The following is a 13,627-nucleotide window of genomic DNA, read 5'->3' as shown; positions in this document are numbered from 1 at the left end:
TGGGTTAACTGGTCTAGGAACAGTGGGTTAACTGGTCTAGGAACAGTGGGTTAACTGGTATAGGAACAGTGGGTTAACTGGCATAGGAACAGTGGGTTAACTGGTCTAGGAACAGTGGGTTAACTGGTCTAGGAACAGTGGGTTAACTGGTCTAGGAACAGTGGGTTAACTGGTCTAGGAACAGTGGGTTAACTGGCCTAGGAACAGTGGGTTAACTGGTCTAGGAACAGTGGGTTAACTGGTCTAGGAACAGTGGGTTAACTGGTCTAGGAACAGTGGGTTATCTGGTCTAGGAACAGTGGGTTAACTGGTCTAGGAACAGTGGGTTAACTGGTCTAGGAACAGTGGGTTAAACTGCCGTGTTCAGGGGCAGAACGACAGATGTTTACCTTGTCAGCTCGTGGATTCTATCTTTAAATCAAAGTTTGTCACGTGCGCCGAATACAGCAGGTGTAGTAGACCTTACAGTGAAATGCTGAATACAACAGGTGTAGTAGACCTTACAGTGAAATGCTGAATACAACAGGTGTAGTAGACCTTACAGTGAAATGCTGAATACAACAGGTGTAGTAGACCTTACAGTGAAATGCTGAATACAACAGGTGTAGTAGACCTTACAGTGAAATGCTGAATACAACAGGTGTAGTAGACCTCACAGTGAAATGCTGAATACAACAGGTGTAGTAGACCTCACAGTGAAATGCTGAATACAACAGGTGTAGTAGACCTTACAGTGAAATGCTGAATACAACAGGTGTAGTAGACCTTACAGTGAAATGCTGAATACAACAGGTGTAGTAGACCTGACAGTGAAATGCTGAATACAACAGGTGTAGTAGACCTGACAGTGAAATGCTGAATACAACAGATGTAGGTAGACCTTACAGTGAAATGCTGAATACAACAAGTGTAGTAGACCTTTCAGTGAAATGCTGAATACAACAGGTGTAGTAGACCTTACAGTGAAATGCTGAATACAACAGGTGTAGTAGACCTTACAGTGAAATGCTGAATACAACAGGTGTAGTAGACCTTACAGTGAAATGCTGAATACAACAGGTGTAGTAGACCTCACAGTGAAATGCTGAATACAGCAGGTGTAGTAGACCTTACAGTGAAATGCTGAATACAACAGGTGTAGTAGACCTCACAGTGAAATGCTGAATACAACAGGTGTAGTAGACCTTACAGTGAAATGCTGAATACAACAGGTGTAGTAGACCTTACAGTGAAATGATGAATACAACAGGTGTAGTAGACCTCACAGTGAAATGCTGAATACAACAGGTGTAGTAGACCTCACAGTGAAATGCTGAATACAACAGGTGTAGTAGACCTTTCAGTGAAATGCTGAATACAACAGGTGTAGTAGACCTCACAGTGAAATGCTGAATACAACAGGTGTAGTAGACCTTACAGTGAAATGCTGAATACAACAGGTGTAGTAGACCTTACAGTGAAATGCTGAATACAACAGGTGTAGTAGACCTCACAGTGAAATGCTGAATACAACAGGTGTAGGTAGACTTTACAGTGAAATGCTGAATACAACAGGTGTAGTAGACCTCACAGTGAAATGCTGAATACAACAGGTGTAGTAGACCTTACAGTGAAATGCTGAATACAACACGTGTAGTAGACCTCACAGTGAAATGCTGAATACAACAGGTGTAGTAGATCTCACAGTGAAATGCTGAATACAACAGGTGTAGTAGACCTCACAGTGAAATGCTGAATACAACAGGTGTAGTAGACCTTACAGTGAAATGCTGAATACAACAGGTGTAGTAGACCTCACAGTGAAATGCTGAATACAACAGGTGTAGTAGACCTTACAGTGAAATGCTGAATACAACAGATGTAGTAGACCTTCCAGTGAAATGCTGAATACAACAGGTGTAGTAGACCTCACAGTGAAATTCTTACTTACAGGCTCTAACCAATAGTGCAAAAAAGGTGTTAGGTGAACAATAGGTAAGTAAAGAAATAAAACAACAGTAAAAAGACAGACTATATACAGTAGACAGGCTATATACAGTAGAGAGGCTATATACAGTAGAGAGGCTATATACAGTAGAGAGGCTATATACAGTAGAGAGGCTATATACAGTAGAGAGGCTATATACAGTAGAGGGGCTATATACAGTATAGAGGCTATATACAGTAGAGAGGCTATATACAGTAAAGAGGCTATATACAGTAGAGAGGCTATATACAGTAGAGGGGCTATATACAGTAGAGAGGCTATATACAGTAAAGAGGCTATATACAGTAGAGAGGCTATATACAGTAGAGAGGCTATATACAGTAGAGGGGCTATATACAGTAGAGAGGCTATATACAGTAAAGAGGCTATATACAGTAGAGGGGCTATATACAGTAGAGAGGCTATATACAGTAGAGAGGCTATATACAGTAAAGAGGCTATATACAGTAGAGAGGTTATATACAGTAGAGGCTATATACAGTAAAGAGGCTATATACAGTAGAGAGGCTATATACAGTAGAGGTTATATACAGTAGAGAGGCTATATACAGTAGTCAGGCTATAAAAATAGCGAGGCTACATACAGATAGATAGATACCTGTTAGTCAGGCTTATTGAGGTAGTATGTACATGTAGATATGGTTAAAGTGACTATGCATATACAGGGGGCTGAATAATTTTGCACGCCCAATTTTTCAGTTTTTGATTTGTTAAAAACGTTTGAAATATCCAATAAATGTCGTTCCACTTCATGATTGTGTCCCACTTGTTGTTGATTCTTCACAAAAAAATACAGTTTTATATCTTTATGTTTGAACCCTGAAATGTGGCAAAAGGTCGCATAGTTCAAGGGGGCCGAATACTTTCGCAAGGCACTGTATGATAAACAGAGAGTAGCAGCAGCGTAAAAGAGGGGTTGGTGGGTGGTGGGACACATTGCAGATAGCCCGGTTAGACAATGTGTGGGAGCACTGGTTGGTTGGGCAAATTGAGGTAGTATGCACATGAATGTATAGTTAAAGTGACTATGCATATATCTTGCAACCAACGCTCTAACCACTAGGCTACCTGCTGCCCTGTGTTAGACCCACACCTTGTGGTTCTCAGTTCCACATCCACCCTGTCTCCTCTGGAGCTAAATGTGTGCTGATTACATCTAGAAGCAGGTTCCAACCCATTCATAGAACACTCCCACTGGTTCTAAGAATCCAGGGTCCTTAGGGAGTCAAAATACTCTCACATTAGCCCTGGGATGTATTAGAAAATGTGTGTGTGTGTGTGTGTGTGTGTGTGTGTGTGTGTGTGTGTGTGTGTGTGTGTGTGTGTGTGTGTGTGTGTGTGTGTGTGTGTGTGTGTGTGTGTGTGTGTGTGTGTGTGTGTGTGAAGGGATGGGAAGGAATGAGATATAAACAAGATTAGATAGGAAGGCTCACATGGGACAGACCTGGTTTTAAATAGTAATTGTGTGTTTAAAGAAATAAAAATTGAGCCGACCTTGAGTGCCAGATGGAAAGGGTTTGGATCTTTGGGATTACCGGCATCCCATTGGTTGCCATCGCATCAGACAAGATCTATCAAACACATCTCAAAGTTTTTGGAATGAAACCAAATACTATTTGAACCCACCCATGTCTGGTTGGTGAAGGGAAGGAGAGGACCTACAGTACCAGTCAGAGGTTTGGACACAGCTACTCAAGGCTTTTTCTTCATTTTTACTATTTTCTACATTGTAGAATAAGACATCAAGACATCAAATCTTGTAGTAAACCAAAAAAAAGTGTTAAAACAAATCCAAAATATATTTTATATTTATTTTTTAAATAATTTAAATGTTATTTCGATTCTTCAAAGTAGTCACCCTGACAGATTTGTACACGCTTGGCATTCTCTCAACCAGCTTCATGAGGTAGTGTTGTGTCTTTGGCATCATTAAAGTGAAGACTGTTATTTTATCAAATCAATTCTGTGTAATTATTATTACGTGATTAAACTAATCATGTCAATGTAATTAACTAGGAAGTCGGGGCACCAAGGAAAATCTTCAGATTACAAAGTTATAATTTTCCTAATATAACTTTCAGATATTTTAATATCTGATCAATTAGTATTCTAATTGATGAATTATTCTTTACCTCACGTTAGTCTCATTCCAAACATCGTAAATTGTTGGTTATCTGCACGAACCCAGCCTTTACTATGAATCATCCATACACTAATTGTCACAATCATTTATTTACAAACTAACTAAATAATCACAGAAATGCATAGACAAACAAACAGTAGCTATGGTTACAAGGAAATGATAGCGGAGGTTCCCTAGTGGGCTAAACCGATACGACGGCTTGGTAGACAAAGGGAAGTGGGTGTGGACTGAAAAGGGCGGGAAAGACAAAAAGGAGTCACTACACAGTTGATCATTTTAATAATTGAAATGCTAATCCTTTGCACTTGAACGCTCACTCATTAGGGAATAATTGCAATCAATATATTTACGCCCAGTGTGTCGTCGTGATCTCTGTTGGAATCGTCCGTCCTTCTGTTGGAGAGTCAGTTCATCATCGTCTCTCTCTCTGCCTCCCTGAAGATCGTGTCTTCTGGGGTTAGAATGGATACTTCAGAGTACCATTCAGAATTGTTCTCATAGAGTAGATGTTTCGGCGGTTGTCGGTCTTCTCAGGTTGACATCATTTCTAGCTGCAGACCAGTAATTATTATCTAAGATCTCTTTCATTAAAGGTTTAACATCACCTTACATCATTTCACAAATAGTTTCATCTTTACTCATTAATTTTGTACAAGAATTAGATGCAAACCTCATATCTGTGTTTCCTGTCCTCTCTGAGGTCACCAAATGAAACACACTCGTCATACCCGTCCCTTAAGTGTCCACGGACCATTCCCACCTTCTCACAAGTGGACCTTTTGTATCAAATTCCCATTTTGGGGATTTAGGAGTTTGGCCATGTGAAATCCTTTGTTCTCTCTATGTGTCTCTCTTTCTGCATGACCAGGGGGAGAGAGTCTCCTCCAGGAATTTATGGCCTGAGATAACAGAACCTGGGTGTTGGAGGGAGAGAGGGGGATGCCACAATCTATACCCAGAAAGGGCCACGTCATGACAGGTAGTCACCTAGAATGCATTTCAATTAACAGGTGTGCCTTGTTAAAAGTTCATTTGTGGAATTTCTATCCTTCTTAATGCATTTGAGCCAATCAGTTGTGATGTGACAAGGTAGGGTTGGTATACAGAAAATAGCCATATTTGGTAATATTATGGCACGAACAGCTCAAATAAGCAAAGAGAAATGACAGTCCATTACTCTAAGACATGAAGGTCAGACAATCCGGAAAATGTCAAGACCTTTGGAAGTTTCTTCAAGTGCAGTCGCAAAAACCATCAAGCGCTATGATGAAACTGTCTCTCATGATGACCGCCACAGGAAAGGAAGACCCAGAGTTACCTCTGCTGCAGAGGATTAGTTCATTCGAGTTAACTGCACCTCAGACTGCATTCCAAATAAATGCTTCACAGAGGTAAAGTAGCAGACATATCTCAACATCAACTGTTTAGAGGAGACTGTGAATCAGGCCTTCATGGTCGAATTGCTGCAAAGAAACCACTACTAAAGGACACCAATAAGAAGAGACTTGATTGGGCCAAGAAACACAAGCAATGGACATTAGACCGATGGAAATATGTCCTAGGGAGAGAGGAACGGCTAGGAACGACTAGGTAGAGAGAGGAGGGGCTACAGGGGAGGGGCTAGGTAGAGAGGAGGGTCTAGGTAGAGAGGAGGGGCTAGGTAGAGATGAGGGTCTAGGTAGAGCTGAGGGTCTAGGTAGAGAGGAGGGTCTAGGTAGAGAGGAGGGGGTACAGGGGAGGGGCTAGGTAGAGATGAGGGTCTAGGTAGAGAGGAACGGCTAGGTATAGAGGAGGGACTAGGTAGAGAGGAGGGGCTACAGGGGAGGGGCTAGGTAGAGATGAGGGGCTAGGTAGAGAGGAACAGCTAGGTATAGAGGAGGGACTTGGTAGAGAGGAGGGACTAGGTAGAGAGGAGGGGCTACTGGGGAGGGGCTAGGTAGAGAGGAGGGGCTAGGTAGAGAGGAGGGGCTAGGTAGAGAGGAGGGGCTACAGGGGAGGGGCTAGGTAGAGATGAGGGTCTAGGTAGAGATAAGGGGCTATACAGGGGAGGGGCTAGGTAGAGAGGAGGGTCTAGGTAGAAAGGAGGAGCTAGGTAGAGAGGAGGGGCTAGGTAGAGATAATGGACTATACAGGGGAGGGGCTAGGTAAAGATGAGGGTCTAGGTAGAGATAAGGGGCTATACAGGGGAGGGGCTAGGTATAGATGAGGGTCTAGGTAAAGATAAGGGGCTATACAGGGGAGGGGCTAGGTATAGAGGGTCTAGGTAGAGAGGAGGGGCTAGGTATAGAGGAGGAACTACAGAGGAGGGCTTAGGTAGAAAGGAGGGGCTACGCAGGAGGCTGTAGGTAGAGAGGAGGGGCTACAGGGGGAAAACTTCTGAATCCCAAATAGCACCCTATTCCCTACATAGTGTACTACTTTTGACCAGAGCCCTATGTAGTAGTGCACTATATAGGAAATAGAATGCCATTTGAGACCATTTGGAACGTAGCCACTGACAATCAAACTGATGTAGACATGCCATATCACTGTGCTGCAGCTGTTGTTCACATGGTAACCTGTTGCTATGGGAACTCAAGCCAAGCTTGTAGGGATATTATGATGGAAACGGGTATAGGGACACTCCTGAACTGCAAACTTATATTTAGCTTCAGAATTTGATCAAATTTAGTTAGGGTTAGGGTCCGTTTTTGATTTTAGTTAGTCATTTTTACAAGTCAGGAGGGTCCTAGCTATTATGCTACAGCGATGTGTCTTCCCTCTATCCGGCTTCAAGTCAACTGAATAAAAAAACAAAATAATCCTTTGGAGTTTGCCTCTCTCTCTCTCTTTCCCTCACTCATCTCTTTCTCTTTGCCCCCCTCCCCCTCTCTGTCTTTGTTCATTCACCTAAACAGAAAGCTTTCAGGGCGAGGCCCATCTTACGGAACCATTATTTATCTTTTGATCAAAAGTCAAATAGCCCAAATAGTGTTGAGAAACTCTGGTGTTGAGAAACTCTGGTGTTGAGAAACTCTGGTGTTGAGAAACTCTGGTGTTGAGAGACTCTGGTGTTGAGAAACTCTGGTGTTGAGAGACTCTGGTGTTGAGAAACTCTGGTGTTGAGAAACTCTGGTGTTGAGAGACTCTGGTGTTGAGAAACTCTGGTGTTGAGAGACTCTGGTGTTGAGAAACTCTGGTGTTGAGAAACTCTGGTGTTGAGAAACTCTGGTGTTGAGAGACTCTGGTGTTGAGAAACTCTGGTGTTGAGAAACTCTGGTGTTGAGAGACTCTGGTGTTGAGAAACTGCGGTGTCGAGAAACTCTGGTGTTGAGAAACTCTGGTGTTGAGAAACTCTGGTGTTGAGAAACTCTGGTGTTGAGAAACTCTGGTGTTGAGAGACTCTGGTGTTGAGAAACTCTGGTGTTGAGAGACTCTGGTGTTGAGAAACTCTGGTGTTGAGAGACTAATGGTGTTGAGAAACTCTGGTGTTGAGAAACTCTGGTGTTGAGAAACTCTGGTGTTGAGAGACTCTGGTGTTGAGAAACTCTGGTGTTGAGAGACTCTGGTGTTGAGAAACTCTGGTGTTGAGAAACTCTGGTGTTGAGAGACTCTGGTGTTGAGAAACTCTGGTGTTGAGAGACTCTGGTGTTGAGAAACTCTGGTGTTGAGAAACTCTGGTGTTGAGAAACTCTGGTGTTGAGAGACTCTGGTGTTGAGAGACTCTGGTGTTGAGAGACTCTGGTGTTGAGAAACTCTGGTGTTGAGAGACTCTGGTGTTGAGAGACTCTGGTGTTGAGAAACTCTGATGTTGAGAAACTCTGGTGTTGAGAGACTCTGGTGTTGAGAAACTCTGGTGTTGAGAAACTCTGGTGTTGAGAAACTCTGGTGTTGAGAGACTCTGGTGTTGAGAAACTCTGGTGTTGAGAAACTCTGGTGTTGAGAGACTCTGGTGTTGAGAAACTCTGGTGTTGAGAAACTCTGGTGTTGAGAGACTCTGGTGTTGAGAAACTCTGGTGTTGAGAGACTCTGGTGTTGAGAAACTCTGGTGTTGAGAAACTCTGGTGTTGAGAAACTCTGGTGTTGAGAGACTCTGGTGTTGACAAACTCAGGTGTTGAGAAACTCTGGTGTTGAGAAACTGCGGTGTCGAGAAACTCTCGTGTTGGAAAAATCCCCTGTGACCTTCGACCCTATCCCATCACACCTTCTGACACATTATCGTACGCTCAATTATAACCAAACTCTATACTACCTAACCCTATACTACCTAACCCCATACTACCTAACCCTATACTACCTAACCCTATACTATCTAACCCTATACTACCTAACCCTATATTACCTCACCCTAACCCTATACTACCCAACCCTATACTATCTAACCCTATACTACCTAACCCTATACTACCTAACCCTATACTACCTAACCCTGACTCTATACTACCTAAACCTATATTACCTCACCCTAACCCTATACTACCTAACCCTATACTATCTAACCCTATACTACCTAATCCTATACTACCTAACCCTATACTACCTAACCCTATACTACCTAACCCTATACTACCTAATCCTATACTACCTAACCCTAACCCTATACTATCTAACCCTATACTATCTAACCCTATACTACCTAACCCTAACCCTAACCCTAACCCTATACTACCTAACCCTATACTACCTAACCCTATACTATCTAACCCTATACTACCTAACCCTATACTATCTAACCCTAACCCTATACTATCTAACCCTATACCACCTAACCCTATACTACCTAACCCTATACTATCTAACCCTATACTATCTAACCCTAACCCTATACTATCTAACCCTATACTACCTAACCCTATACTATCTAACCCTATACTACCTAATCCTATACTACCTAACCCTAACCCTATACTATCTAACCCTATACTACCTAACCCTAACCCTAACCCTAACCCTATACTACCTAACCCTATACTACCTAACCCTATACTATCTAACCCTATACTACCTAATCCTATACTATCTAACCCTATACTATAACCCTAACCCTAACCCTATACTACCTAACCCTATACTACCTAACCCTAACCCTAACCCTAACCCTATACTACCTAACCCTACTACCTAACCCTATACTACCTAACCCTATACTACCTAACCCTATACTACCTAACCCTAACCCTATACTACCTAACCCTATACTACCTAACCCTATACTACCTAACCCTATACTACCTAACCCTATACTACCTAACCCTAACCCTATACTACCTAACCCTATACTACCTAACCCTATACTACCTAACCCTATACTACGTAACCCTATACTACCTAACCCTATACTACCTAACCCTATACTACCTAACCCTAACCCTATACTACCTAACCCTATACTACCTAACCCTATACTACCTAACCCTATACTATCTAACCCTATACTAACTAACCCTATACTATCTAACCCTATACTATCTAACCCTATACTACCTAACCCTATACTATCTAACCCTATAATACCTAACCCTATACTACCTCACCCTATACTATCTAACCCTATACTACCTAACCCTATACTACCTAACTCTAACCCTATACTATCTAACCCTATACTATCTAACCCTATACTACCTAACCCTATACTACCTAACCCTATACTACCTAACTCTAACCCTATACTATCTAACCCTATACTATCTAACCCTATACTACCTAACCCTATACTACCTAACCCTATACTATCTAACCCTATACTACCTAACTCTAACCCTATACTATCTAACCCTATACTACCTAACCCTAACCCTATACTACCTAACCCTAACCCTATACTACCTAACCCTAACCCTATACTACCTAACCCTATACTACCTAACCCTATACTACCTAACCCTATACTACCTCACCCTATACTATCTAACCCTATACTATCCAACCCTATACTACCTAACCCTATACTACCTAACCCTATACTACCTAACTCTAACCCTAAACTATCTAACCCTATACTACCTAACCCTATACTATCTAACCCTATACTATCTAACCCTATACTATCTAACCCTATACTACCTAACTCTAACCCTATACTATCTAACCCTATACTACCTAACCCTATACTATCTAACCCTATACTATCTAACCCTATACTACCTAACTCTAACCCTATACTATCTAACCCTATACTACCTAACTCTAACCCTATACTATCTAACCCTATACTATCTAACCCTATACTACCTAACCCTATACTATCTAACCCTATACTATCTAACCCTATACTATCTAACCCTAACCCTATACTATCTAACCCTATACTATCTAACCCTATACTACCTAACTCTAACCCTATACTATCTAACCCTATACTTTCTAACCCTATACTACCTAACTCTAACCCTATACTATCTAACCCTATACTATCTAACCCTATACTACCTAACCCTATACTATCTAACCCTATACTATCTAACCCTATACTACCTAACTCTAACCCTATACTATCTAACCCTATACTACCTAACCCTATACTATCTAACCCTATACTACCTAACTCTAACCCTATACTATCTAACCCTATACTACCTAACCCTAACCCTATACTACCTAACCCTATACTACCTAACCCTATACGACCTCACCCTATACTATCTAACCCTATACTACCTAACCCTATACTACCTAACTCTAACCCTATACTATCTAACCCTATACTACCTAACCCTATACTATCTAACCCTATACTACCTAACCCTATACTATCTAACCCTATACTATCTAACCCTATACTACCTAACCCTATATTACCTCACCCTAACCCTATACTACCCAACCCTATACTACCTAACCCTATACTACCTAACCCTGACTCTATACTACCTAAACCTATATTACCTCACCCTAACCCTATACTACCTAACCATATACTATCTAACCCTATACTACCTATATCCTATACTACCTAACCCTATACTACCTAACCCTATACTACCTAACCCTATACTACCTAATCCTATACTACCTAACCCTAACCCTATACTATCTAACCCTATACTATCTAACCCTATACTACCTAACCCTAACCCTAACCCTAACCCTAACCCTAACCCTATACTACCTAACCCTATACTACCTAACCCTATACTATCTAACCCTATACTACCTAACCCTATACTATCTAACCCTAACCCTATACTATCTAACCCTATACCACCTAACCCTATACTACCTAACCCTATACTATCTAACCCTATACTATCTAACCCTAACCCTATACTATCTAACCCTATACTACCTAACCCTATACTATCTAACCCTATACTACCTAATCCTATACTACCTAACCCTAACCCTATACTATCTAACCCTATACTACCTAACCCTAACCCTAACCCTAACCCTATACTACCTAACCCTATACTACCTAACCCTATACTATCTAACCCTATACTACCTAATCCTATACTATCTAACCCTATACTATCTAACCCTAACCCTATACTATCTAACCCTATACTACCTAACCCTAACCCTAACCCTAACCCTGACCCTATACTACCTAATCCTATACTACCTAACCCTATACTACCTAACCCTATACTACGTAACCCTATACTACCTAATCCTATACTACCTAACCCTATACTACCTAACCCTATACTACCTAACCCTAACCCTATACTACCTAACCCTATACTACCTAACCCTATACTACCTAACCCTATACTACCTAACCCTATACTACCTAACCCTAACCCTATACTACCTAACCCTATACTACCTAACCTATACTACCTAACCCTATACTACGTAACCCTATACTACCTAACCCTATACTACCTAACCCTATACTACCTAACCCTAACCCTATACTACCTAACCCTATACTACCTAACCCTATACTACCTAACCCTATACTATCTAACCCTATACTAACTAACCCTATACTATCTAACCCTATACTATCTAACCCTATACTACCTAACCCTATACTATCTAACCCTATAATACCTAACCCTATACTACCTCACCCTATACTATCTAACCCTATACTACCTAACCCTATACTACCTAACTCTAACCCTATACTATCTAACCCTATACTATCTAACCCTATACTACCTAACCCTATACTACCTAACCCTATACTACCTAACTCTAACCCTATACTATCTAACCCTATACTATCTAACCCTATACTACCTAACCCTATACTACCTAACCCTATACTACCTAACCCTATACTATCTAACCCTATACTACCTAACTCTAACCCTATACTATCTAACCCTATACTACCTAACCCTAACTACCTATACTACCTAACCCTAACCCTATACTACCTAACCCTAACCCTATACTACCTAACCCTATACTACCTAACCCTATACTACCTAACCCTATACTACCTCACCCTATACTATCTAACCCTATACTATCCAACCCTATACTACCTAACCCTATACTACCTAACCCTATACTACCTAACTCTAACCCTAAACTATCTAACCCTATACTACCTAACCCTATACTATCTAACCCTATACTATCTAACCCTATACTATCTAACCCTATACTACCTAACTCTAACCCTATACTATCTAACCCTATACTACCTAACCCTATACTATCTAACCCTATACTATCTAACCCTATACTACCTAACTCTAACCCTATACTATATACTAACCCTATACTACCTAACTCTAACCCTATACTATCTAACCCTATACTATATACTAACCCTATACTACCTAACCCTATACTACCTAACTAACCCTATACTATCTAACCCTATACTACCTAACTAACCCTAACCCTATAACTATCTAACCCTATACTATCTAACCCTATACTACCTAACTATACTAACCCTATACTACCTAACCCTATACTTTCTAACCCTATACTACCTAACCCTATACTACCTACCCTATACTATCTAACCCTATACTATCTAACCCTATACTACCTAACCCTATACTATCTAACCCTATACTATCTAACCCTATACTACCTAACTCTAACCCTATACTATCTAACCCTATACTACCTAACCCTATACTATCTAACCCTATACTACCTAACTCCCTATACCCTATACTATCTAACCCTATACTACCTAACCCTAACCCTATACTACCTAACCCTATACTACCTAACCCTATACTACCTCACCCTATATACTATCTAACCCTATACTACCTAACCCTATACTACCTAACTCCTAACCCTATACTATCTAACCCTATACTACCTAACCCTATACTAACCCTCTAACCCTATACTACCTAACTCCCCTATACTATCTAACCCTATACTATCTAACCCCCTATACTATCTAACCCTATACTATCTAACCCCCTATACTATCTAACCTAACCCTATACTACCTAACCCTATACTATCTAACCCTATACTATCTAACCCTACTACCTAACCCTATACTATCTAACCCTATACCCTAACCCTATACTATCTAACCCTATACTATCTAACCCTATACTATCCTAACCCTATACTA

Source organism: Oncorhynchus clarkii, chromosome 4 (assembly GCF_045791955.1).
Source record: "Oncorhynchus clarkii lewisi isolate Uvic-CL-2024 chromosome 4, UVic_Ocla_1.0, whole genome shotgun sequence".
Classification (NCBI taxonomy): Eukaryota; Metazoa; Chordata; class Actinopteri; order Salmoniformes; family Salmonidae; genus Oncorhynchus; species Oncorhynchus clarkii.
The sequence above is the reverse complement of the archived record's forward strand: the minus strand, read 5'-3'. Positions refer to the sequence as shown.